General features: G+C 28.9%; 1 protein-coding gene across 3 annotated transcripts in view; it reads right to left on the reverse strand.

The window, feature by feature from the left end:
* The window catches only part of bmp1b (bone morphogenetic protein 1b), an 82,107-nt gene that overhangs the window by 15,167 nt on the left and 41,462 nt on the right, over positions 1 to 25,478 (reverse strand). The gene's annotated exons all lie outside the window — the stretch shown is intronic.

The following is a 25,478-nucleotide window of genomic DNA, read 5'->3' on the forward strand; positions in this document are numbered from 1 at the left end:
GAAAGAAATATGGATTAGTTCGAAAGAAAAAAGAAAGAAAGAAAGAAAGAAAGAAAGAAAAAAGAAAGAAGATTAGGTAGAAAGAAAGATTAGTAAGAAAGAAAGAAAGATAGATTAGTTAGAAATAAATAAAGATAGATTAGTTAGAAAGAAATAAAGATTAGTTAGAAAGAAAGAAAGATTAGTAAGAAAGAAAGAAAGATGGATTAGTTAGAAAGAAAGAAAGATGGATCAGTTAGAAAGAAAGATTAGAAAGAAAGAAAGATAGATTAGTTAAAAAGAAAGATCGATAGATTAGTTAGAAAGAAAGATAGATTAGTTAAAAAGAAAGATAGATTAGTTAAAAAGAAAGATAGATTAGTTAGAAAGAAAGATAGATCAGTAAGAAAGAAAGATAGATCAGTAAGAAAGATAGATCAGTAAGAAAGAAAGAAGGAAAGATAGAATAGTCAAAAAAAGATAGATTAGTTAGAAAGAAAGATAGATCAGTAAGAAAGAAAGAAAGAAAGATAGATTAGTTAGAAAGAAGAAAGATCAATAAGAAAGAAAGAAAGAAAGATAGATTAGTCAAAGAAAGATAGATTAGTTAGAAAGAAAGATAGATTAGTTAGAGAGAAAGATAGATCGGTAAGAAAGAAATAAAGAAAGAAAGATAGATTAGTTAGAAAGAAAGAAAGATGGATTAGTTAGAAAGAAAGATAGATCAGTAAGAAAGAAAGAAAGAAAGATTAGTTAGAAATAAAGAAAGATAGATCGGTAAGAAAGAAAGAAAGAAAGAAAGAAAGATTAGTTGGAAAGAAAGAAAGATAGATTAGTTAGAAAGAAAGATAGATTAGTTAGAAAGAAATAACGAAAGAAAGAACGAAAGAAAGATTAGTTAGAAAGAAAGATTGATCAGTAAGATAGAAAGAAAGAAAGAAAGAAAGAAAGAGATTAGTTGGAAAGAAAGAAAGATAGATTAGTTGGAAAGAAAGAAAGATAGATTAGTTAGAAAGAAAGATAGATTAGTTAGAAAGAAAGAACGAAAGAAAGATTAGTTAGAAAGAAAGATAGATCAGTAAGAAAGAAATAAAGATAGATTAGTTAGAAAGAAAGATAGATTAGTTAGAAAGAAAGAACGAAAGAAAGATTAGTTAGAAAGAAAGATAGATTAGTTAGAAAGAAAGAACGAAAGAAAGATTAGTTAGAAAGAAAGATAGATCAGTAAGAAAGAAATAAAGATAGATTAGTTAGAAAGAAGAAAGATCAATAAGAAAGAAAGAAAGTAAGATAGATTAGTTAGAAAGAAAGAAAGATGGATTAGTTAGAAAGAAAGATAGATCAGTAAGAAAGAAAGAAAGATAGATAGATTAGTTAGAAAGAAAGAAAGAAAGAAAGATTAGTTGGAAAGAAAAGAAAGATAGATTAGTTAGAAAGAAAGATAGATTAGTTAGAAAGAAAGAACGAAAGAAAGAAAGATTAGTTAGAAAGAAAGATAGATCAGTAAGAAAGAAAGAAAGATAGATTAGTTAGAAAGAAGAAAGATCAATAAGAAAGAAAGAAAGAAAGAAAGATAGATTAGTTAGAAAGAAAGAAAGAAAGATGGATTAGTTAGAAAGAAAGATAGATCAGTAAGAAAGAAAGAAAGATAGATAGATTAGTTAGAAAGAAAGAAAGATAGATCGGTAAGAAAAAAAGAAAGAAAGAAAGAGATTAGTTGGAAAGAAAGAGATTAGTTGGAAAGAAAGAAAGATAGATTAGTTAGAAAGAAAGAAAGAAATAAAGATTAGTTAGAAAGAAAGATAGATCAGTAAGAAACAAAGAAAGATAGATTAGTTAGAAAGAAAGATAGATTATTTAGAAAGAAAGAAAGATTAGTTAGAAAGAAAGATTAGTTAGAAAGAAAGATTAGTTGGAAAGAAAGATGGATTAGTCAGAGAGAAAGATAGATTAGTTAGAAAGAAAGAAAGATGGATTAGTTCGAAAGAAAGATAAATTAGAAAGAAAGAAAGAAAGAAAGATTGATTAGTTAGAAAGAAAGATAGATTAGTTAGAAAGAAAGAAAAATAGATTAGTTAGAAAAAAAGAAAGAAAGAGATAGATCAGTAAGAAAGAAAGAAAAAAGATTAGTTAGAAAGAAAGATAGATTAGTTAGAAAGAAAAAAAGAGATAGATCAGTAAGAAAGAAAGAAAAAAAGATTAGTTAGAAAGAAAGAAAGATAGATCAGTAAGAAAGAAAGAAAGAAAGATAGATTAGTTGGAAAGAAAGAAAGATCAGTAAGAAAGAAAGAAAGATAATTAGTTAGAAAGAAAGAAAGAAAGAAAGAAAGAAAGAAAGAAAGATGGATTAGTTAAAAAGAAAGAAAAAAGATGGATCAGTTAGAAACAAAGATTAGTTAGTTAGAAAGAAAGATAGATTAGTAAGAAAGACAGAAAGAACGATAAGTTAGAAAGATAGATCAGAAAGAAAGATAGATTAGTTATAAAGAAAGAAAGATAGATTAGTTAGAAAGAAAGAAAGAAAGAAAGACAGATTAGTTAGAAAGAAAGATAGATAAGAAAGAAAGAAAGATAGATTAGTTTGAAAGAAAGAAAGAAAGAAAGAGATTAGTTTGAAAGAAAGAAAGAAAGAAAGAGATTAGTTGGAAAGAAAGAACGATAGATTAGTTAGAAAGAAAGAAAGATAGATTAGAAAGAAAGATAGATCAGTAAGAAAGAAAGAAAGATAGATTAGTTAGAAAGAAAGAAAGAAAGAAAGAAAGAAAGATGGATTAGTTAAAAAGAAAGAAAAAAGATGGATCAGTTAGAAACAAAGATTAGTTAGTTAGAAAGAAAGATAGATTAGTAAGAAAGACAGAAAGAACGATAAGTTAGAAAGATAGATCAGAAAGAAAGATAGATTAGTTATAAAGAAAGAAAGATAGATTAGTTAGAAAGAAAGAAAGAAAGACAGATTAGTTAGAAAGAAAGATAGATAAGAAAGAAAGAAAGATAGATTAGTTTGAAAGAAAGAAAGAAAGAGATTAGTTTGAAAGAAAGAAAGAAAGAAAGAAAGAGATTAGTTTGAAAGAAAGAAAGAAAGAAAGAGATTAGTTGGAAAGAAAGAAAGATAGATTAGTTAGAAAGAAAGAAAGATAGATTAGAAAGAAAGATAGATCAGTAAGAAAGAAAGAAAGATAGATTAGTTAGAAAGAAAGAAAGATAGATTAGTTAGAAAGAAAGAAAGATAGATTAGTTAGAAAGAAAGAAAGATAGATCAGTAAGAAAGAAAGAAAGATAGATTAGTTAGAAAGAAAGAAAGATAGATTAGTTGGAAAGAAAGAAAGATAGATCGGTAAGAAAGATAGATCGGTAAGAAAGAAAGAAAGAAAGAAAGAGATTAGTTTGAAAGAAAGAAAGAAAGAGATTAGTTGGAAAGAAAGAAAGATAGATTAGTTAGAAAGAAAGAAAGATAGATTAGAAAGAAAGATAGATCAGTAAGAAAGAAAGAAAGATAGATTAGTTAGAAAGAAAGAAAGATAGATTAGAAAGAAAGATAGATCAGTAAGAAAGAAAGAAAGATAGATTAGTTAGAAAGAAAGAAAGATAGATCGGTAAGAAAGATAGATCGGTAAGAAAGAAAGAAAGAAAGATCGGTAAGAAAGAAAGAAAGAAAGAAAGAAAGAAAGAAAGAAAGACAGAAAGAAAGAAAGAAAGAAAGAAAGAAAGAAAGAAAGAAAGAAAGAAAGAAATTAGTTGGAAAGAAAGAAAGATAGATTAGTTAGAAAGAAAGATAGATTAGTTAGAAAGAAAGAACGAAAGAAAGATTAGTTAGAAAAAAAGATAGATCAGTAAGAAAGAAAGAAAGAAAGAGATTAGTTGGAAAGAAAGATAGATTAGTTAGAAAGAAAGAACGAAAGAAAGATTAGTAAGAAAGAAAGAAAGATAGATTAGTTAGAAAGAAGAAAGATCAATAAGAAAGAAAGAAAGAAAGATAGATTAGTTAGAAAGAAAAAAAGATAGATCGGTAAGAAAAAAAGAAAGAAAGAAAGAAAGAAAGAGATTAGTTGGAAAGAAAGAAAGATAGATTAGTTAGAAAGAAAGATAGATTAGTTAGAAAGAAAGAAAGAAAGAAAGATTAGTTAGAAAGAAAGAAAGATTAGTTAGCAAGAAAGATTAGTTAGAAAGAAAGATGGATTAGTCAGAGAGAAAGATAGATTAGTTAGAAAGAAAGAAAGATGGATTAGTTCGAAAGAAAGATAAGTTAGAAAGAAAGAAAGAAAGATTAGTTAGAAAAAAAGAAAGAAAAATAGATTAGTTAGAAAAAAAGAAAGAAAGAGATAGATCAGTAAGAAAGAAAGCAAAAAAAGATTAGTTAGAAAGAAAGATAGATTAGTTAGAAAGAAAGAAAGAGATAGATCAGTAAGAAAGAAAGAAAAAAAGATTAGTTAGAAAGAAAGATAGATTAGTTAGAAAGAAAGAAAGAGATAGATCAGTAAGAAAGAAAGAAAAAAAGATTAGTTAGAAAGAAAGAAAGATAGATCAGTAAGAAAGAAAAAGAAAGAAAGAGATTAGTTGGAAAGAAAGAAAGATCAGTAAGAAAGAAAGAAAGATAATTAGTTAGAAAGAAAGAAAGAAAGAAAGAAAGAAAGAAAGAAAGATCGATTAGTTAAAAAGAAAGAAAAAAGATGGATCAGTTAGAAACAAAGATTAGTTAGTTAGAAAGAAAGATAGATTAGTAAGAAAGAAAGATAGATTAGTTATAAAGAAAGAAAGAAAGACAGAATAGTTATAAAGAAAGATAGATAAAAAAAGAAAGAAAGATAGATTAGTTTGAAAGAAAGAAAGAAAGAGATTAGTTGGAAAGAAAGAAAGATAGATTAGTTAGAAAGAAAGAAAGATAGATTAGAAAGAAAGAAAGATAGATCAGTAAGAAAGAAAGAAAGATAGATAAGTTAGAAAGAAAGCAAGATTATTTAGAAAGAAAGAAAGAAAGATTAGTTAGAAATAAAGATAGATCAGTAAGAAAGAAAGAAAGATTAGTTAGAAAGAAAGAAAGATTATTTAGAAAGAAAGATGGATTAGTGAGAAAGATATATTAGTTAGAAAGAAAGAAAGATAGATCAGTAAGAAAGAAAGAAAAAAAGATTAGTTAGAAAGAAAGAAAGAAAGATAGATCAGTAAGAAAGAAAGAAAGAAAGAAAGAAAGATAGATCAGTAAGAAAAAGAAAGATCAGTAAGAAAGAAAGAAAGATTAGTTAGAAAGAAAGATGGATCAGTTAGAAAGAAAGATTAGTTAGTTAGAAAGAAAGAAAGATTAGTAAGAAAGACAGAAAGAAAGATTAGTTAGAAAGTAAAGATAGATCAGAAAGAAAGAAAGATAGATTAGTTAGAAAGAAAGAAAGATAGATTAGTTAGAAAGAAAGAAAGACAGATTAGTTAGAAAGAAAGATAGATAAGAAAGAAAGAAAGATGGATTAGTTAGAAAGAAAGGATGGATTAGTTAGAAAGAAAGAAAGATAGATTAGTCAGAAAGAAAGAAAGATGGATTAGTTAGAGAGAAAGATAGATCAGTAAGAAAGAAAGAAAGATTAGTTCGAAAGAAAGAAAGATAGATCAGTAAGAAAGAAAGAAAGATTAGTTCAAAAGAAAGAAAGATAAGTTAGAAAGAAAGATGTTGCTGCGGTTTAGAAAAAAAGTTTGATGAGACAAACTTTAAGTTGGCTTGAGAAAGCTGGACCAGAGAGTTTGAAGTTTAAAATAGTTTGAAGTTTGATAGATGGATTAGTTAGAAAGAAAGAATAGTTAGAAAGAAAACGATACGTTAGAAAGAAAAGAAAGATTAGTTAGATAGATAGAAAGATTGGTTTTAATAAAAGAAAGATTAGTTAGAAAGAAAGATTAGTTAGAAAGAAAGAAAGAAAGATAGATAGATTAGTAAGAAAGAAAAAGATTAGTTAGAAAGAAAGATGGATTGGTCAGAAAAAAAGAAAAAGAAAGATGGATTGGTCAGAAAGAAAGAAGGATGGATTAGTTAGAAAGAAAGATAGATCAATAAGAAAGAAAGAAAGAAAGAAAGATGAGTTAGAAAGAAAGATAGATCAGTAAGAAAGACAGAAAGAGATTCGTTGGAAAGAAAGAAAGAAAAAAGAAAGAAAGATTAGTCAGAAAGAAAGAAAGATGGATCAGTTAGAAAGAAAGATTAGTTAGTTAGAAAGAAAGATAGATTAGTAAGAAAGATAGATTAGTTAGAAAGAAAGAAAGATAGACTAGTTAGAAAGAAAGATTAGTTAAAAAGAAACATTAGTTAGAAAGAAATATGGATTAGTTCGAAAGAAAAAAGAAAGAAAGAAAGAAAGAAAGAAAGAAAGAAAGAAAGAAAGAAAGAAAAAAGAAAGAAGATTAGGTAGAAAGAAAGATTAGTAAGAAAGAAAGAAAGATAGATTAGTTAGAAATAAATAAAGATAGATTAGTTAGAAAGAAATAAAGATTAGTTAGAAAGAAAGAAAGATTAGTAAGAAAGAAAGAAAGATGGATTAGTTAGAAAGAAAGAAAGATGGATCAGTTAGAAAGAAAGATTAGAAAGAAAGAAAGATAGATTAGTTAGAAAGAAAGATCGATAGATTAGTTAGAAAGAAAGATCGATAGATTAGTTAGAAAGAAAGATAGATTAGTTAGAAAGAAAGATAGATTAGTTAAAAAGAAAGATAGATTAGTTAGAAAGAAAGATAGATCAGTAAGAAAGAAAGATAGATCAGTAAGAAAGATAGATCAGTAAGAAAGAAAGAAGGAAAGATAGAATAGTCAAAAAAAGATAGATTAGTTAGAAAGAAAGATAGATCAGTAAGAAAGAAAGAAAGAAAGATAGATTAGTTAGAAAGAAGAAAGATCAATAAGAAAGAAAGAAAGAAAGATAGATTAGTCAAAGAAAGATAGATTAGTTAGAAAGAAAGATAGATTAGTTAGAGAGAAAGATAGATCGGTAAGAAAGAAATAAAGAAAGAAAGATAGATTAGTTAGAAAGAAAGAAAGATGGATTAGTTAGAAAGAAAGATAGATCAGTAAGAAAGAAAGAAAGAAAGATTAGTTAGAAATAAAGAAAGATAGATCGGTAAGAAAGAAAGAAAGAAAGAAAGAAAGAAAGAAAGAAAGATTAGTTGGAAAGAAAGAAAGATAGATTAGTTAGAAAGAAAGATAGATTAGTTAGAAAGAAATAACGAAAGAAAGAACGAAAGAAAGATTAGTTAGAAAGAAAGATTGATCAGTAAGATAGAAAGAAAGAAAGAAAGAAAGAAAGAGATTAGTTGGAAAGAAAGAAAGATAGATTAGTTGGAAAGAAAGAAAGATAGATTAGTTAGAAAGAAAGATAGATTAGTTAGAAAGAAAGAACGAAAGAAAGATTAGTTAGAAAGAAAGATAGATCAGTAAGAAAGAAATAAAGATAGATTAGTTAGAAAGAAAGATAGATTAGTTAGAAAGAAAGAACGAAAGAAAGATTAGTTAGAAAGAAAGATGGATTAGTTAGAAAGAAAGAACGAAAGAAAGATTAGTTAGAAAGAAAGATAGATCAGTAAGAAAGAAATAAAGATAGATTAGTTAGAAAGAAGAAAGATCAATAAGAAAGAAAGTAAGATAGATTAGTTAGAAAGAAAGAAAGATGGATTAGTTAGAAAGAAAGATAGATCAGTAAGAAAGAAAGAAAGATAGATAGATTAGTTAGAAAGAAAGAAAGAAAGAAAGAAAGATTAGTTGGAAAGAAAAGAAAGATAGATTAGTTAGAAAGAAAGATAGATTAGTTAGAAAGAAAGAACGAAAGAAAGATTAGTTAGAAAGAAAGATAGATCAGTAAGAAAGAAAGAAAGATAGATTAGTTAGAAAGAAGAAAGATCAATAAGAAAGAAAGAAAGAAAGAAAGATAGATTAGTTAGAAAGAAAGAAAGAAAGATGGATTAGTTAGAAAGAAAGATAGATCAGTAAGAAAAAAAGAAAGAAAGAAAGAGATTAGTTGGAAAGAAAGAAAGAGATTAGTTGGAAAGAAAGAAAGATAGATTAGTTAGAAAGAAAGATAGATTAGTTAGAAAGAAAGAAAGAAATAAAGATTAGTTAGAAAGAAAGATAGATCAGTAAGAAACAAAGAAAGATAGATTAGTTAGAAAGAAAGATAGATTATTTAGAAAGAAAGCAAGATTAGTTAGAAAGAAAGATTAGTTAGAAAGAAAGATTAGTTAGAAAGAAAGATGGATTAGTCAGAGAGAAAGATAGATTAGTTAGAAAGAAAGAAAGATGGATTAGTTCGAAAGAAAGATAAATTAGAAAGAAAGAAAGAAAGATTGATTAGTTAGAAAGAAAGATAGATTAGTTAGAAAGAAAGAAAAATAGATTAGTTAGAAAAAAAGAAAGAAAGAGATAGATCAGTAAGAAAGAAAGAAAAAAGATTAGTTAGAAAGAAAGATAGATTAGTTAGAAAGAAAAAAAGAGATAGATCAGTAAGAAAGAAAGAAAAAAAGATTAGTTAGAAAGAAAGAAAGATAGATCAGTAAGAAAGAAAGAAAGAAAGATAGATTAGTTGGAAAGAAAGAAAGATCAGTAAGAAAGAAAGAAAGATAATTAGTTAGAAAGAAAGAAAGAAAGAAAGATGGATTAGTTAAAAAGAAAGAAAAAAGATGGATCAGTTAGAAACAAAGATTAGTTAGTTAGAAAGAAAGATAGATTAGTAAGAAAGACAGAAAGAACGATAAGTTAGAAAGATAGATCAGAAAGAAAGATAGATTAGTTATAAAGAAAGAAAGATAGATTAGTTAGAAAGAAAGAAAGAAAGAAAGACAGATTAGTTAGAAAGAAAGATAGATAAGAAAGAAAGAAAGATAGATTAGTTTGAAAGAAAGAAAGAAAGAAAGAAAGAGATTAGTTTGAAAGAAAGAAAGAAAGAAAGAGATTAGTTGGAAAGAAAGAAAGATAGATTAGTTAGAAAGAAAGAAAGATAGATTAGAAAGAAAGATAGATCAGTAAGAAAGAAAGAAAGATAGATTAGTTAGAAAGAAAGAAAGAAAGAAAGAAAGAAAGAAAGAAAGATGGATTAGTTAAAAAGAAAGAAAAAAGATGGATCAGTTAGAAACAAAGATTAGTTAGTTAGAAAGAAAGATAGATTAGTAAGAAAGACAGAAAGAACGATAAGTTAGAAAGATAGATCAGAAAGAAAGATAGATTAGTTATAAAGAAAGAAAGATAGATTAGTTAGAAAGAAAGAAAGAAAGACAGATTAGTTAGAAAGAAAGATAGATAAGAAAGAAAGAAAGATAGATTAGTTTGAAAGAAAGAAAGAAAGAAAGAGATTAGTTTGAAAGAAAGAAAGAAAGAAAGAAAGAGATTAGTTTGAAAGAAAGAAAGAAAGAAAGAGATTAGTTGGAAAGAAAGAAAGATAGATTAGTTAGAAAGAAAGAAAGATAGATTAGAAAGAAAGATAGATCAGTAAGAAAGAAAGAAAGATAGATTAGTTAGAAAGAAAGAAAGATAGATTAGTTAGAAAGAAAGAAAGATAGATTAGAAAGAAAGATAGATCAGTAAGAAAGAAAGAAAGATAGATTAGTTAGAAAGAAAGAAAGATAGATAAGTTGGAAAGAAAGAAAGATAGATCGGTAAGAAAGATAGATCGGTAAGAAAGAAAGAAAGAAAGAAAGAGATTAGTTTGAAAGAAAGAAAGAAAGAGATTAGTTGGAAAGAAAGAAAGATAGATTAGTTAGAAAGAAAGAAAGATAGATTAGAAAGAAAGATAGATCAGTAAGAAAGAAAGAAAGATAGATTAGTTAGAAAGAAAGAAAGATAGATTAGTTAGAAAGAAAGAAAGATAGATTAGAAAGAAAGATAGATCAGTAAGAAAGAAAGAAAGATAGATTAGTTAGAAAGAAAGAAAGATAGATCGGTAAGAAAGATAGATCGGTAAGAAAGAAAGAAAGAAAGATCGGTAAGAAAGAAAGAAAGAAAGAAAGAAAGAAAGAAAGAAAGAAAGAAATTAGTTGGAAAGAAAGAAAGATAGATTAGTTAGAAAGAAAGATAGATTAGTTAGAAAGAAAGAACGAAAGAAAGATTAGTTAGAAAAAAAGATAGATCAGTAAGAAAGAAAGAAAGAAAGAGATTAGTTGGAAAGAAAGATAGATTAGTTAGAAAAAAAGATAGATTAGTTAGAAAGAAAGAACGAAAGAAAGATTAGTAAGAAAGAAAGAAAGATAGATTAGTTAGAAAGAAGAAAGATCAATAAGAAAGAAAGAAAGAAAGATAGATTAGTTAGAAAGAAAAAAAGATAGATCGGTAAGAAAAAAAGAAAGAAAGAAAGAAAGAAAGAGATTAGTTGGAAAGAAAGAAAGATAGATTAGTTAGAAAGAAAGATAGATTAGTTAGAAAGAAAGAAAGAAAGAAAGAAAGATTAGTTAGAAAGAAAGATAGATCAGTAAGAAACAAAGGAAGATAGATTAGTTAGACAGAAAGATAGATTATTTAGAAAGAAAGAAAGATTAGTTAGCAAGAAAGATTAGTTAGAAAGAAAGATGGATTAGTCAGAGAGAAAGATAGATTAGTTAGAAAGAAAGATAGATTAGTTAGAAAGAAAGAACGAAAGAAAGATTAGTTAGAAAGAAAGATAGATCAGTAAGAAAGAAATAAAGATAGATTAGTTAGAAAGAAAGATAGATTAGTTAGAAAGAAAGAACGAAAGAAAGATTAGTTAGAAAGAAAGATAGATTAGTTAGAAAGAAAGAACGAAAGAAAGATTAGTTAGAAAGAAAGATAGATCAGTAAGAAAGAAATAAAGATAGATTAGTTAGAAAGAAGAAAGATCAATAAGAAAGAAAGAAAGTAAGATAGATTAGTTAGAAAGAAAGAAAGATGGATTAGTTAGAAAGAAAGATAGATCAGTAAGAAAGAAAGAAAGATAGATAGATTAGTTAGAAAGAAAGAAAGAAAGAAAGAAAGATTAGTTGGAAAGAAAAGAAAGATAGATTAGTTAGAAAGAAAGATAGATTAGTTAGAAAGAAAGAACGAAAGAAAGATTAGTTAGAAAGAAAGATAGATCAGTAAGAAAGAAAGAAAGATAGATTAGTTAGAAAGAAGAAAGATCAATAAGAAAGAAAGAAAGAAAGAAAGATAGATTAGTTAGAAAGAAAGAAAGAAAGATGGATTAGTTAGAAAGAAAGATAGATCAGTAAGAAAGAAAGAAAGATAGATAGATTAGTTAGAAAGAAAGAAAGATAGATCGGTAAGAAAAAAAGAAAGAAAGAAAGAGATTAGTTGGAAAGAAAGAAAGAGATTAGTTGGAAAGAAAGAAAGATAGATTAGTTAGAAAGAAAGATAGATTAGTTAGAAAGAAAGAAAGAAATAAAGATTAGTTAGAAAGAAAGATAGATCAGTAAGAAACAAAGAAATATAGATTAGTTAGAAAGAAAGATAGATTATTTAGAAAGAAAGAAAGATTAGTTAGAAAGAAAGATTAGTTAGAAAGAAAGATTAGTTAGAAAGAAAGATTAGTTAGAAAGAAAGATGGATTAGTCAGAGAGAAAGATAGATTAGTTAGAAAGAAAGAAAGATGGATTAGTTAGAAAGAAAGATAAATTAGAAAGAAAGAAAGAAAGATTGATTAGTTAGAAAGAAAGATAGATTAGTTAGAAAGAAAGAAAAATAGATTAGTTAGAAAAAAAGAAAGAAAGAGATAGATCAGTAAGAAAGAAAGAAAAAAAGATTAGTTAGAAAGATAGATTAGTTAGAAAGAAAGAAAGAGATAGATCAGTAAGAAAGAAAGAAAAAAGATTAGTTAGAAAGAAAGATAGATTAGTTAGAAAGAAAAAAAGAGATAGATCAGTAAGAAAGAAAGAAAAAAAGATTAGTTAGAAAGAAAGAAAGATAGATCAGTAAGAAAGAAAGAAAGAAAGATAGATTAGTTGGAAAGAAAGAAAGATCAGTAAGAAAGAAAGAAAGATAATTAGTTAGAAAGAAAGAAAGAAAGAAAGAAAGAAAGAAAGAAAGAAAGATGGATTAGTTAAAAAGAAAGAAAAAAGATGGATCAGTTAGAAACAAAGATTAGTTAGTTAGAAAGAAAGATAGATTAGTAAGAAAGACAGAAAGAACGATAAGTTAGAAAGATAGATCAGAAAGAAAGATAGATTAGTTATAAAGAAAGAAAGATAGATTAGTTAGAAAGAAAGAAAGAAAGACAGATTAGTTAGAAAGAAAGATAGATAAGAAAGAAAGAAAGATAGATTAGTTTGAAAGAAAGAAAGAAAGAAAGAGATTAGTTGGAAAGAAAGAAAGATAGATTAGTTAGAAAGAAAGAAAGATAGATTAGAAAGAAAGATAGATCAGTAAGAAAGAAAGAAAGATAGATTAGTTAGAAAGAAAGAAAGAAAGAAAGATGGATTAGTTAAAAAGAAAGAAAAAAGATGGATCAGTTAGAAACAAAGATTAGTTAGTTAGAAAGAAAGATAGATTAGTAAGAAAGACAGAAAGAACGATAAGTTAGAAAGATAGATCAGAAAGAAAGATAGATTAGTTATAAAGAAAGAAAGATAGATTAGTTAGAAAGAAAGAAAGAAAGATAAGTTAGAAAGAAAGAAAGAAAGATTAGTTAGAAAAAAAGAAAGAAAAATAGATTAGTTAGAAAAAAAGAAAGAAAGAGATAGATCAGTAAGAAAGAAAGCAAAAAAAGATTAGTTAGAAAGAAAGATAGATTAGTTAGAAAGAAAGAAAGAGATAGATCAGTAAGAAAGAAAGAAAAAAAGATTAGTTAGAAAGAAAGATAGATTAGTTAGAAAGAAAGAGATAGATCAGTAAGAAAGAAAGAAAAAAAGATTAGTTAGAAAGAAAGAAAGATAGATCAGTAAGAAAGAAAAAGAAAGAAAGAGATTAGTTGGAAAGAAAGAAAGATCAGTAAGAAAGAAAGAAAGATAATTAGTTAGAAAGAAAGAAAGAAAGAAAGAAAGATCGATTAGTTAAAAAGAAAGAAAAAAGATGGATCAGTTAGAAACAAAGATTAGTTAGTTAGAAAGAAAGATAGATTAGTAAGAAAGAAAGAAAGATAGATTAGTTATAAAGAAAGAAAGAAAGACAGAATAGTTATAAAGAAAGATAGATAAAAAAAGAAAGAAAGATAGATTAGTTTGAAAGAAAGAAAGAAAGAGATTAGTTGGAAAGAAAGAAAGATAGATTAGTTAGAAAGAAAGAAAGATAGATTAGAAAGAAAGAAAGATAGATCAGTAAGAAAGAAAGAAAGATAGATAAGTTAGAAAGAAAGCAAGATTATTTAGAAAGAAAGAAAGAAAGATTAGTTAGAAATAAAGATAGATCAGTAAGAAAGAAAGAAAGATTAGTTAGAAAGAAAGAAAGATTAGTTAGAAAGAAAGATGGATTAGTGAGAAAGATATATTAGTTAGAAAGAAAGAAAGATAGATCAGTAAGAAAGAAAGAAAAAAAGATTAGTTAGAAAGAAAGAAAGAAAGATAGATCAGTAAGAAAGAAAGAAAGAAAGAAAGATAGATCAGTAAGAAAAAGAAAGATCAGTTAGAAAGAAAGATTAGTTAGTTAGAAAGAAAGAAAGATTAGTAAGAAAGACAGAAAGAAAGATTAGTTAGAAAGTAAAGATAGACCAGAAAGAAAGAAAGATAGATTAGTTAGAAAGAAAGAAAGATAGATTAGTTAGAAAGAAAGAAAGACAGATTAGTTAGAAAGAAAGATAGATAAGAAAGAAAGAAAGATGGATTAGTTAGAAAGAAAGGATGAATTAGTTAGAAAGAAAGAAAGATAGATTAGTCAGAAAGAAAGAAAGATAGATTAGTTAGAAAGAAAGATAGATCAGTAAGAAAGAAAGAAAGATTAGTTCGAAAGAAAGAAAGATAGATCAGTAAGAAAGAAAGAAAGATTAGTTCAAAAGAAAGAAAGATAAGTTAGAAAGAAAGATGTTGCTGCGGTTTAGAAAAAAAGTTTGATGAGACAAACTTTAAGTTGGCTTGAGAAAGCTGGACCAGAGAGTTTGAAGTTTAAAATAGTTTGAAGTTTGATAGATGGATTAGTTAGAAAGAAAGAATAGTTAGAAAGAAAACGATACGTTAGAAAGAAAAGAAAGATTAGTTAGATAGATAGAAAGATTGGTTTTAATAAAAGAAAGATTAGTTAGAAAGAAAGATTAGTTAGAAAGAAAGAAAGAAAGATAGATAGATTAGTAAGAAAGAAAAAGATTAGTTAGAAAGAAAGATGGATTGGTCAGAAAAAAAGAAAAAGAAAGATGGATTGGTCAGAAAGAAAGAAGGATGGATTAGTTAGAAAGAAAGATAGATCAATAAGAAAGAAAGAAAGAAAGAAAGATGAGTTAGAAAGAAAGATAGATCAGTAAGAAAGACAGAAAGAGATTCGTTGGAAAGAAAGAAAGAAAAAAGAAAGAAAGATTAGTCAGAAAGAAAGAAAGATGGATCAGTTAGAAAGAAAGATTAGTTAGTTAGAAAGAAAGATAGATTAGTAAGAAAGATAGATTAGTTAGAAAGAAAGAAAGATAGACTAGTTAGAAAGAAAGATTAGTTAAAAAGAAACATTAGTTAGAAAGAAATATGGATTAGTTCGAAAGAAAAAAGAAAGAAAGAAAGAAAGAAAGAAAGAAAGAAAGAAAGAAAGAAAGAAAGAAAAAAGAAAGAAGATTAGGTAGAAAGAAAGATTAGTAAGAAAGAAAGAAAGATAGATTAGTTAGAAATAAATAAAGATAGATTAGTTAGAAAGAAATAAAGATTAGTTAGAAAGAAAGAAAGATTAGTAAGAAAGAAAGAAAGATGGATTAGTTAGAAAGAAAGAAAGATGGATCAGTTAGAAAGAAAGATTAGAAAGAAAGAAAGATAGATTAGTTAGAAAGAAAGATCGATAGATTAGTTAGAAGGAAAGATAGATTAGTTAGAAAGAAAGATAGATTAGTTAAAAAGAAAGATAGATTAGTTAAAAAGAAAGATAGATTAGTAAGAAAGATAGATCAGTAAGAAAGAAAGATAGATCAGTAAGAAAGATAGATCAGTAAGAAAGAAAGAAGGAAAGATAGAATAGTCAAAAAAAGATAGATTAGTTAGAAAGAAAGATAGATCAGTAAGAAAGAAAGATAGATTAGTTAGAAAGAAGAAAGATCAATAAGAAAGAAAGAAAGAAAGATAGATTAGTCAAAGAAAGATAGATTAGTTAGAAAGAAAGATAGATTAGTTAGAGAGAAAGATAGATCGGAAAGAAAGAAATAAAGAAAGAAAGATAGATTAGTTAGAAAGAAAGAAAGATGGATTAGTTAGAAAGAAAGATAGATCAGTAAGAAAGAAAGAAAGAAAGATTAGTTAGAAATAAAGAAAGATAGATCGGTAAGAAAGAAAGAAAGAAAGAAAGAAAGAAAGAAAGATTAGTTGGAAAGAAAGAAAGATAGATTAGTTAGAAAGAAAGATAGATTAGTTAGAAAGAAATAACGAAAGAAAGAACGAAAGAAAGATTAGTTAGAAAGAAAGATTGATCAGTAAGATAGAAAGAAAGAAAGAAAGAAAGAAAGAAAGAGATTAGTTGGAAAGAAAGAAAGATAGATTAGTTGGAAAGAAAGAAAGATAGATTAGTTAGAAAGAAAGAACGAAAGAAAGATTAGTTAGAAAGAAAGATAGATCAGTAAGAAAGAAATAAAGATAGATTAGTTAGAAAGAAAGATAGATTAGTTAGAAAGAAAGAACGAAAGAAAGATTAGTTAGAAAGAAAGATAGATTAGTTAGAAAGAAAGAACGAAAGAAAGATTAGTTAGAAAGAAAGATAGATCAGTAAGAAAGAAATAAAGATAGATTAGTTAGAAAGAAGAAAGATCAATAAGAAAGAAAGAAAGTAAGATAGATTAGTTAGAAAGAAAGAAAGATGGATTAGTTAGAAAGAAAGATAGATCAGTAAGAAAGAAAGAAAGATAGATAGATTAGTTAGAAAGAAAGAAAGAAAGAAAGAAAGATTAGTTGGAAAGAAAAGAAAGATAGATTAGTTAGAAAGAAAGATAGATTAGTTAGAAAGAAAGAACGAAAGAAAGATTAGTTAGAAAGAAAGATAGATCAGTAAGAAAGAAAGAAAGATAGATTAGTTAGAAAGAAGAAAGATCAATAAGAAAGAAAGAAAGAAAGAAAGATAGATTAGTTAGAAAGAAAGAAAGAAAGATGGATTAGTTAGAAAGAAAGATAGATCAGTAAGAAAGAAAGAAAGATAGATAGATTAGTTAGAAAGAAAGAAAGATAGATCGGTAAGAAAAAAAGAAAGAAAGAAAGAGATTAGTTGGAAAGAAAGAAAGAGATTAGTTGGAAAGAAAGAAAGATAGATTAGTTAGAAAGAAAGATAGATTAGTTAGAAAGAAAGAAAGAAATAAAGATTAGTTAGAAAGAAAGATAGATCAGTAAGAAACAAAGAAATATAGATTAGTTAGAAAGAAAGATAGATTATTTAGAAAGAAAGAAAGATTAGTTAGAAAGAAAGATTAGTTAGAAAGAAAGATTAGTTAGAAAGAAAGATTAGTTAGAAAGAAAGATGGATTAGTCAGAGAGAAAGATAGATTAGTTAGAAAGAAAGAAAGATGGATTAGTTAGAAAGAAAGATAAATTAGAAAGAAAGAAAGAAAGATTGATTAGTTAGAAAGAAAGATAGATTAGTTAGAAAGAAAGAAAAATAGATTAGTTAGAAAAAAAGAAAGAAAGAGATAGATCAGTAAGAAAGAAAGAAAAAAAGATTAGTTAGAAAGATAGATTAGTTAGAAAGAAAGAAAGAGATAGATCAGTAAGAAAGAAAGAAAAAAGATTAGTTAGAAAGAAAGATAGATTAGTTAGAAAGAAAAAAAGAGATAGATCAGTAAGAAAGAAAGAAAAAAAGATTAGTTAGAAAGAAAGAAAGATAGATCAGTAAGAAAGAAAGAAAGAAAGATAGATTAGTTGGAAAGAAAGAAAGATCAGTAAGAAAGAAAGAAAGATAATTAGTTAGAAAGAAAGAAAGAAAGAAAGAAAGAAAGAAAGAAAGAAAGAAAGAAAGATGGATTAGTTAAAAAGAAAGAAAAAAGATGGATCAGTTAGAAACAAAGATTAGTTAGTTAGAAAGAAAGATAGATTAGTAAGAAAGACAGAAAGAACGATAAGTTAGAAAGATAGATCAGAAAGAAAGATAGATTAGTTATAAAGAAAGAAAGATAGATTAGTTAGAAAGAAAGAAAGAAAGACAGATTAGTTAGAAAGAAAGATAGATAAGAAAGAAAGAAAGATAGATTAGTTTGAAAGAAAGAAAGAAAGAAAGAGATTAGTTGGAAAGAAAGAAAGATAGATTAGTTAGAAAGAAAGAAAGATAGATTAGAAAGAAAGATAGATCAGTAAGAAAGAAAGAAAGATAGATTAGTTAGAAAGAAAGAAAGAAAGAAAGAAAGATGGATTAGTTAAAAAGAAAGAAAAAAGATGGATCAGTTAGAAACAAAGATTAGTTAGTTAGAAAGAAAGATAGATTAGTAAGAAAGACAGAAAGAACGATAAGTTAGAAAGATAGATCAGAAAGAAAGATAGATTAGTTATAAAGAAAGAAAGATAGATTAGTTAGAAAGAAAGAAAGACAGATTAGTTAGAAAGAAAGATAGATAAGAAAGAAAGAAAGATAGATTAGTTTGAAAGAAAGAAAGAAAGAAAGAGATTAGTTTGAAAGAAAGAAAGAAAGAAAGAGATTAGTTTGAAAGAAAGAAAGAAAGAGATTAGTTGGAAAGAAAGAAAGATAGATTAGTTAGAAAGAAAGAAAGATAGATTAGAAAGAAGGATAGATCAGTAAGAAAGAAAGAAAGATAGATTAGTTAGAAAGAAAGAAAGATAGATTAGTTAGAAAGAAAGAAAGATAGATTAGAAAGAAAGATAGATCAGTAAGAAAGAAAGAAAGATAGATTAGTTAGAAAGAAAGAAAGATAGATTAGTTGGAAAGAAAGAAAGATAGATCGGTAAGAAAGATAGATCGGTAAGAAAGAAAGAAAGAAAGAAAGAGATTAGTTTGAAAGAAAGAAAGAAAGAGATTAGTTGGAAAGAAAGAAAGATAGATTAGTTAGAAAGAAAGAAAGATAGATTAGAAAGAAAGATAGATCAGTAAGAAAGAAAGAAAGATAGATTAGTTAGAAAGAAAGAAAGATAGATTAGAAAGAAAGATAGATCAGTAAGAAAGAAAGAAAGATAGATTAGTTAGAAAGAAAGAAAGATAGATCGGTAAGAAAGATAGATCGGTAAGAAAGAAAGAAAGAAAGATCGGTAAGAAAGATCGGTAAGAAAGAAAGAAAGAAAGAAAGAAAGAAAGAAAGAAAGAAAGAAAGAAAGAAAGAAAGAAAGAAAGAAAGAAAGAAAGAAAGAAAGAAAGAAAGAAAGAAATTGGAAAGAAAGAAAGATAGATTAGTTAGAAAGAAAGATAGATTAGTTAGAAAGAAAGATAGATTAGTTAGAAAGAAAGAACGAAAGAAAGATTAGTTAGAAAAAAAGATAGATCAGTAAGAAAGAAAGAAAGAAAGAAATTAGTTGGAAAGAAAGATAGATTAGTTAGAAAAAAAGATAGATTAGTTAGAAAGAAAGAACGAAAGAAAGATTAGTAAGAAAGAAAGAAAGATAGATTAGTTAGAAAGAAGAAAGATCAATAAGAAAGAAAGAAAGAAAGATAGATTAGTTAGAAAGAAAAAAAGATAGATCGGTAAGAAAGAAAGAAAGAAAGAGATTAGTTGGAAAGAAAGAAAGATAGATTAGTTAGAAAGAAAGATAGATTAGTTAGAAAGAAAGAAAGAAAGAAAGAAAGATTGAAAGAAAGAAAGATTAGTTAGAAAGAAAGATAGATCAGTAAGAAACAAAGGAAGATAGATTAGTTAGACAGAAAGATAGATTATTTAGAAAGAAAGAAAGATTAGTTAGCAAGAAAGATTAGTTAGAAAGAAAGATGGATTAGTCAGAGAGAAAGATAGATTAGTTAGAAAGAAAGAAAGATGGATTAGTTCGAAAGAAAGATAAGTTAGAAAGAAAGAAAGAAAGATTAGTTAGAAAAAAAGAAAGAAAAATAGATTAGTTAGAAAAAAAGAAAGAAAGAGATAGATCAGTAAGAAAGAAAGCAAAAAAAGATTAGTTAGAAAGAAAGATAGATTAGTTAGAAAGAAAGAAAGAGATAGATCAGTAAGAAAGAAAGAAAAAAAGATTAGTTAGAAAGAAAGATAGATTAGTTAGAAAGAAAGAAAGAGATAGATCAGTAAGAAAGAAAAAAAGATTAGTTAGAAAGAAAGAAAGATAGATCAGTAAGAAAGAAAAAGAAAGAAAGAGATTAGTTGGAAAGAAAGAAAGATCAGTAAGAAAGAAAGAAAGATAATTAGTTAGAAAGAAAGAAAGAAAGAAAGAAAGAAAGAAAGATCGATTAGTTAAAAAGAAAGAAAAAAGATGGATCAGTTAGAAACAAAGATTAGTTAGTTAGAAAGAAAGATAGATTAGTAAGAAAGAAAGAAAGATAGATTAGTTATAAAGAAAGAAAGAAAGACAGAATAGTTATAAAGAAAGATAGATAAAAAAAGAAAGAAAGATAGATTAGTTTGAAAGAAAGAAAGAAAGAGATTAGTTGGAAAGAAAGAAAGATAGATTAGTTAGAAAGAAAGAAAGATAGATTAGAAAGAAAGAAAGATAGATCAGTAAGAAAGAAAGAAAGAAAGATAGATAAGTTAGAAAGAAAGCAAGATTATTTAGAAAGAAAGAAAGAAAGATTAGTTAGAAATAAAGATAGATCAGTAAGAAAGAAAGAAAGATTAGTTAGAAAGAAAGAAAGATTAGTTAGAAAGAAAGATGGATTAGTGAGAAAGATATATTAGTTAGAAAGAAAGAAAGATAGATCAGTAAGAAAGAAAGAAAAAAAGATTAGTTAGAAAGAAAGAAAGAAAGATAGATCAGTAAGAAAGAAAGAAAGAAAGAAAGATAGATCAGTAAGAAAAAGAAAGATCAGTAAGAAAGAAAGAAAGATTAGTTAGAAAGAAAGATGGATCAGTTAGAAAGAAAGATTAGTTAGTTAGAAAGAAAGAAAGATTAGTAAGAAAGACAGAAAGAAAGATTAGTTAGAAAGTAAAGATAGATCAGAAAGAAAGAAAGATAGATTAGTTAGAAAGAAAGAAAGATAGATTAGTTAGAAAGAAAGAAAGACAGATTAGTTAGAAAGAAAGATAGATAAGAAAGAAAGAAAGAAAGATGGATTAGTTAGAAAGGATGGATTAGTTAGAAAGAAAGAAAGATAGATTAGTCAGAAAGAAAGAAAGATGGATTAGTTAGAAAGAAAGATAGATCAGTAAGAAAGAAAGAAAGATTAGTTCGAAAGAAAGAAAGATAGATCAGTAAGAAAGAAAGAAAGATTAGTTCAAAAGAAAGAAAGATAAGTTAGAAAGAAAGATAGATCAGTAAGAAAGACAGAAAGACAGATTAGTTAGAAAGAAAGATAGATAAGAAAGAAAGAAAGATAGATTAGTTCAAAAGAAAGATGGATTCGTCAGAAAGAAAGGATGGATTAGTTAGAAAGAAAGAAAGATAGATTAGTCAGAAAGAAAGAAAGATGGATTAGTTAGAAAGAAAGATAGATCAATAAGAAAGAAAGAAAGATTAGTTCGAAAGAAAGAAAGATAGATCAGTGTTACGACCCTCCTATGACTCATACCCGTCTAGGGCTTTTAGGAGGGGAACACATATAACCATCTCAGACACGTCACGCTATAACACTGATTGAGGTGAGAAAACACGAGACCACTGAATAAAGTAAATAAGTTTTAATAAATATGATAATGAATAAAGATATAACAGAACCAACCACAAAGGAAAAAGGGGAAACTGAATTGTGCCAAAGTAATGAAAGTAACAAACATAATGGTTATCTAACACATTAAACAACTAATACTAGGATACAAAAAAAAACCAAAAAGAAAAGTCTTCAACGTCCAAGACGTCATAACTAAAACTACACTAACTAAAAAACATAAATACAGCGGGTGGCACAATTCCCTAACTAGTGTTTTTAATACAGACCGATTTCCCTACGTGTGCACCATGTACGTCACGTGACAAACTTACTCATCCCCTTCTTCTCTGTAGACCGCCACGCTCACAAATGAGAAGGTTTTGGACGCAGCCAAAACAAAGATCAATGAGCATACATGTGAACAACGTAAAAGGTTCTCTCAAAACAAGACAAGATTCTCTCAAAACACGACAAGACAAGGTTCTCTCAAAACACGACAAGACAAGGTTCTCTCAAAACACGACAAGACAAGGTTCTCTCCCAGCCTGCAGCAGCATGGTCTTTAAGTATCCACTTCACCGGGTGTCACTCATCACGCTAATTGCCGATCCCGCCTTCCAAGGCGCGGCAACTCATTGTCTTAACTGACAAGCACGATAGCCAATCAGCAACATCCTAAGAAAAGTGAAAGTGAGAGAAACAGATAGAGCGGAAAAACAATCCCCCCCCCTCCACACACACACAAACGTTCCTTACGGACGTAACACCCCCACATTTAAGATTTTAAACCCGACGTTTAAATAAAACAATAACACCAAAACTTCATCATACCCACACTTTTAAGATTCAGGCTCTAGAAAGAGTATCTGCGAGGATATTTTCAGATCCCTTCTTATGGTGAATCTCCAGCTGAAAATTCTGTATGAACAAAGCCCAACGCATTAATCGTTGGTTTGCATTATACATGCGAGACAAAAATACAAGGGGTTGGTGATCCGTAAACACAAGAATAGGCAAATTAGAAGAACCCAAATAAACTTTGAAGAATTGTAACGCTAGTAACAATGCCAAGGTTTCCTTCTCGATGGTAGAATAGTTTGCTTGATACTTGTTAAATTTACGCGAAAAAAAACACACTGGATGGTCCACTCCATCCTGCGTTTCCTGAATCAGAACTGCACCAGCGCCTACTGCGCTCGCATCAACCTCTAACTTGAATGCCCGCTCAAATTGAGGAGCGATCAAAACAGGGTTTGTACACATTAATGCTTTCGCATTTTCAAAGGCTACCTGACATTCATCTGTCCACACAAAAATTTTCTTAGGGCTGAGGAGATCCGTAAGCGGGGTTACCACGGTAGCGAAATTCTTGCAGAAACTTCGGTAATACCCAATCATACCCAGAAAACGCCTCAACTCTCGCCTTGTAACTGGCACCGGGAAAACGGTAATAGCCGCCACTTTCTCTTCCACTGGCTTTACTTGTCCATTTCCCACATGTTTTCCCAAATAAGTCACAGTTGCTTGACCAAACACGCATTTCGCGAGGTTAACAGTTAACGACGCACGTTCCAACCGTTCAAACACAGTACGTAACAAAGTCAAATGTTCATTCCAGTCATTGGAAAAGATCACTAAATCGTCCAGATATGCTCTACAATTCGGAACGCCAGCAAGAACAGTTTGTATCAACCGCTGGAACGTAGCAGGTGCGTTTCGTAACCCGAACGCCATAACTTGGTACTGTAGGAAAGAATCCGGAGTTACAAAAGCAGAAATGTCAGACGCGCGTGCTGTTAATGGCACTTGCCAGTACCCCTTCAATAGGTCAAGTTTACTAACGACTTTTGCTGAACCAACACTATCAACGCAATCCTCCATTCTCGGTAATGGATAGCAATCAGGTACGGTGACAGCGTTAACCTTTCGGTAGTCCGTACAAAAACGGAAAGAACCATCAGGTTTCTTTACCAACAGACATGGCGAACTCCATGGACTATGACTATGACGAGCTAAATTATTTTCTAACAAATAGTCAGTTTCAACCTTCATTGCATATCTCTTAATTTCGTTAACACGATATGGATGTTGCTTTATCGGTTTGGCATCTTTAACTTCAATGTCATGTTCCAGAACACCAGTCTGAGAGGGAACATCAGAAAATAAAGCAGGGAATGACATGATAAGTGCCATCACATCACCTCTTTTCTCATTGGGTACAGAAGACAAATTAGAAGACAGATTAGACAGTATAGCAGAGTTTTCCAACTTACTACACTGTTGCGGAGTATTTCTCAACATCAATCCATCCTCATCAGCATTCGCATCACCCTCTACAACAGACAGAACTGGTGACGTTACTAGCACTACATTGTCAGTGTCCTGTTTCACAGACTCACACTCGTCACGTTCGTGATAGGCTTTAAGCATGTTAATGTGGCAAACACGCGTTTTGCGCCGTCTGTCAGGAGTGCAAATTACATAATCCGTATCACTAAGTTTCTTAACAACATTATACGGACCCGGAAATTTAGCAGACAAAGCTGACCCTGGTATCGGTAATAATACTACCACTTTATCATTAGGCAGAAAAGACCGTGCCACAGCATGTCTATCAAATCGATCCTTCATCTCTGATTGCGCGTTTGTCAAAAACTTGCGCGCAAGGTCGCAAGCACCATGTAACTTCGCTCGGAATCGATTAACATAATCAAGAACGTTCGTTCGTTTCTCTGTTTTATCCTCTAACATCTGGTCTTTTAGAACTTTTAATGGTCCTCGAAGTGTATGTCCAAAAACCATCTCGGCTGGACTAAATCCAAGTGATTCTTGCACACTTTCTCGCGCCGCAAATAACACTAACGGAATACCTTCATCCCAATCTTTACTTGTGTCCATACAAAATTTTCGGAGCATGGCTTTCAAAGTCTGATGAAATCTTTCAATTGCACCTTGACTCTCTGGATGGTATGCACTAGATATACGATGTTCGATAGACAAAGACTTCAATGTTTGCGTAAAAACTCGTGACAAAAAGTTAGTCCCTTGATCTGTTTGGACAACTTTCGGAAGTCCAAACGTAGAAAAGAACTTGATCAACGCTTTCAGAACAACAGGAGCCGTAATCTTCCGTAACGGAATAGCTTCAGGAAATCTGGTCGCTCTACACATAATTGTACAGAGATATTGGTTACCTGCCTTCGTTTTCGGTAGCGGTCCGACACAGTCAATCAGTACCTCCTCAAACGCTTCTCCGATAACTGGAATTGGAGACAGTGGAGCAGGCGAGATAACCTGATTCGGCTTTCCTGCAATTTGACACGTATGACATGTACGACAAAACTTAGCCACATCTCGTTTCAGTCCAGGCCAAAAAAAATGCTGCAGAATGCGATGGTAAGTTTTAGTTACCCCTAAATGTCCAGAGAACAAATGTTCATGTGCTAAACTCAAAACATGAGAACGATATCTGAGTGGAACTACCACTTGATATACCACGTTCCAATCTAGATCCTCCTCAACATTAGCACACCACTTTCGCATAAGCAAACCATTGTCTCTGAAATATGCAGTATTTCTTTTCTTAGCGGCCTCACAACTTATCACAGCTGATAAACATTTCTTCAAAGAAGAATCATCATTTTGCGCCATCACAATCTGAGAACGAGTAACTGGTAAATTTAACGAAACAAAGCCTTCTAACACATTCTCTGAATTCTTCACCTTAAGAACCTTTTCAGAAATTTTATTTGTCTCTAAAACTCTCTCACCCTCTGCCCACACATCTCCGATCAGTGAATCAGCCAAGTCAACTTCACCCACCGTTTTAGCTGACTGAGCACGAGTCATGGCACAGGAAGAAAACACTTCAGGGTGCTGACTGACAACATCACCTAACAAACAAACCTGTGGAACATCAGTCACTTCTAGAACTGGCAAAACTTTGCCTCCAGCTAAATCATTTCCCAGTATGAGAGTTATTCCTTTAACAGGAAGTGATTTCCGAATTCCAACTCGTACAACACCTGAAAGTAGAGAACATCGTAAGTGTACATTATGCAAAGGCACAGACACTACTTGCATTTCTATTCCACGAATCAACACACTTGAGCCACAATATGATTCTTCAGAGAACGGTAATACATCAGACAGCATAATAGATTGCATGGCACCAGTATCTCGGAGAATAGAGATTTCTCTCCGATCCTCTTCCTTTCCAGACAACGAAACAAATCCTGGCATAACGAAAGGTTCATAATTTGCATCAAAGCCCTCAGTACAACACGATAGTTCTGACGGTGGTACAGTCTTTACGAACGCAACACTTTTCGGGTCCCTAGATTGCTGTTTACGCATCAGCACCGGGCAATCAGCAATCAAATGTCCGGGTTTATGGCAATAAAAGCAATCCCTTAGCTCTTTCGAATTCGGCACACCAGATTTTTCCCGAACACCCTGAGTTCGAGATGGACAACCGGTCCCGCTCTTTTCACTACGTGTCACGAAAAATGCACCCTTATGAGTGAGCATAAACTCGTCTGCCAAAACAGCAGCTGGCGCTAACGCATTAACCTTCTGTTCGTTCAAATAGACGACCACACGTTCGGATAAACATCCCTTAAACTCCTCAAGCAGAATTAATTCCCTTAAGGAATTGAAATCATCAACCTTAGTTGCACTGCACCATTTATCAAAGAGAAGAGCCTTCTCTCTTGAAAATTCAACAAAGGTTTGAGACAAGCTCTTCTTATGGCCTC

This window comes from Siphateles boraxobius, unplaced genomic scaffold (assembly GCF_051911475.1).
Source record: "Siphateles boraxobius isolate OS27281-9 unplaced genomic scaffold, OSU_SipBor_1 25, whole genome shotgun sequence".
NCBI lineage: Eukaryota > Metazoa > Chordata > Actinopteri > Cypriniformes > Leuciscidae > Siphateles > Siphateles boraxobius.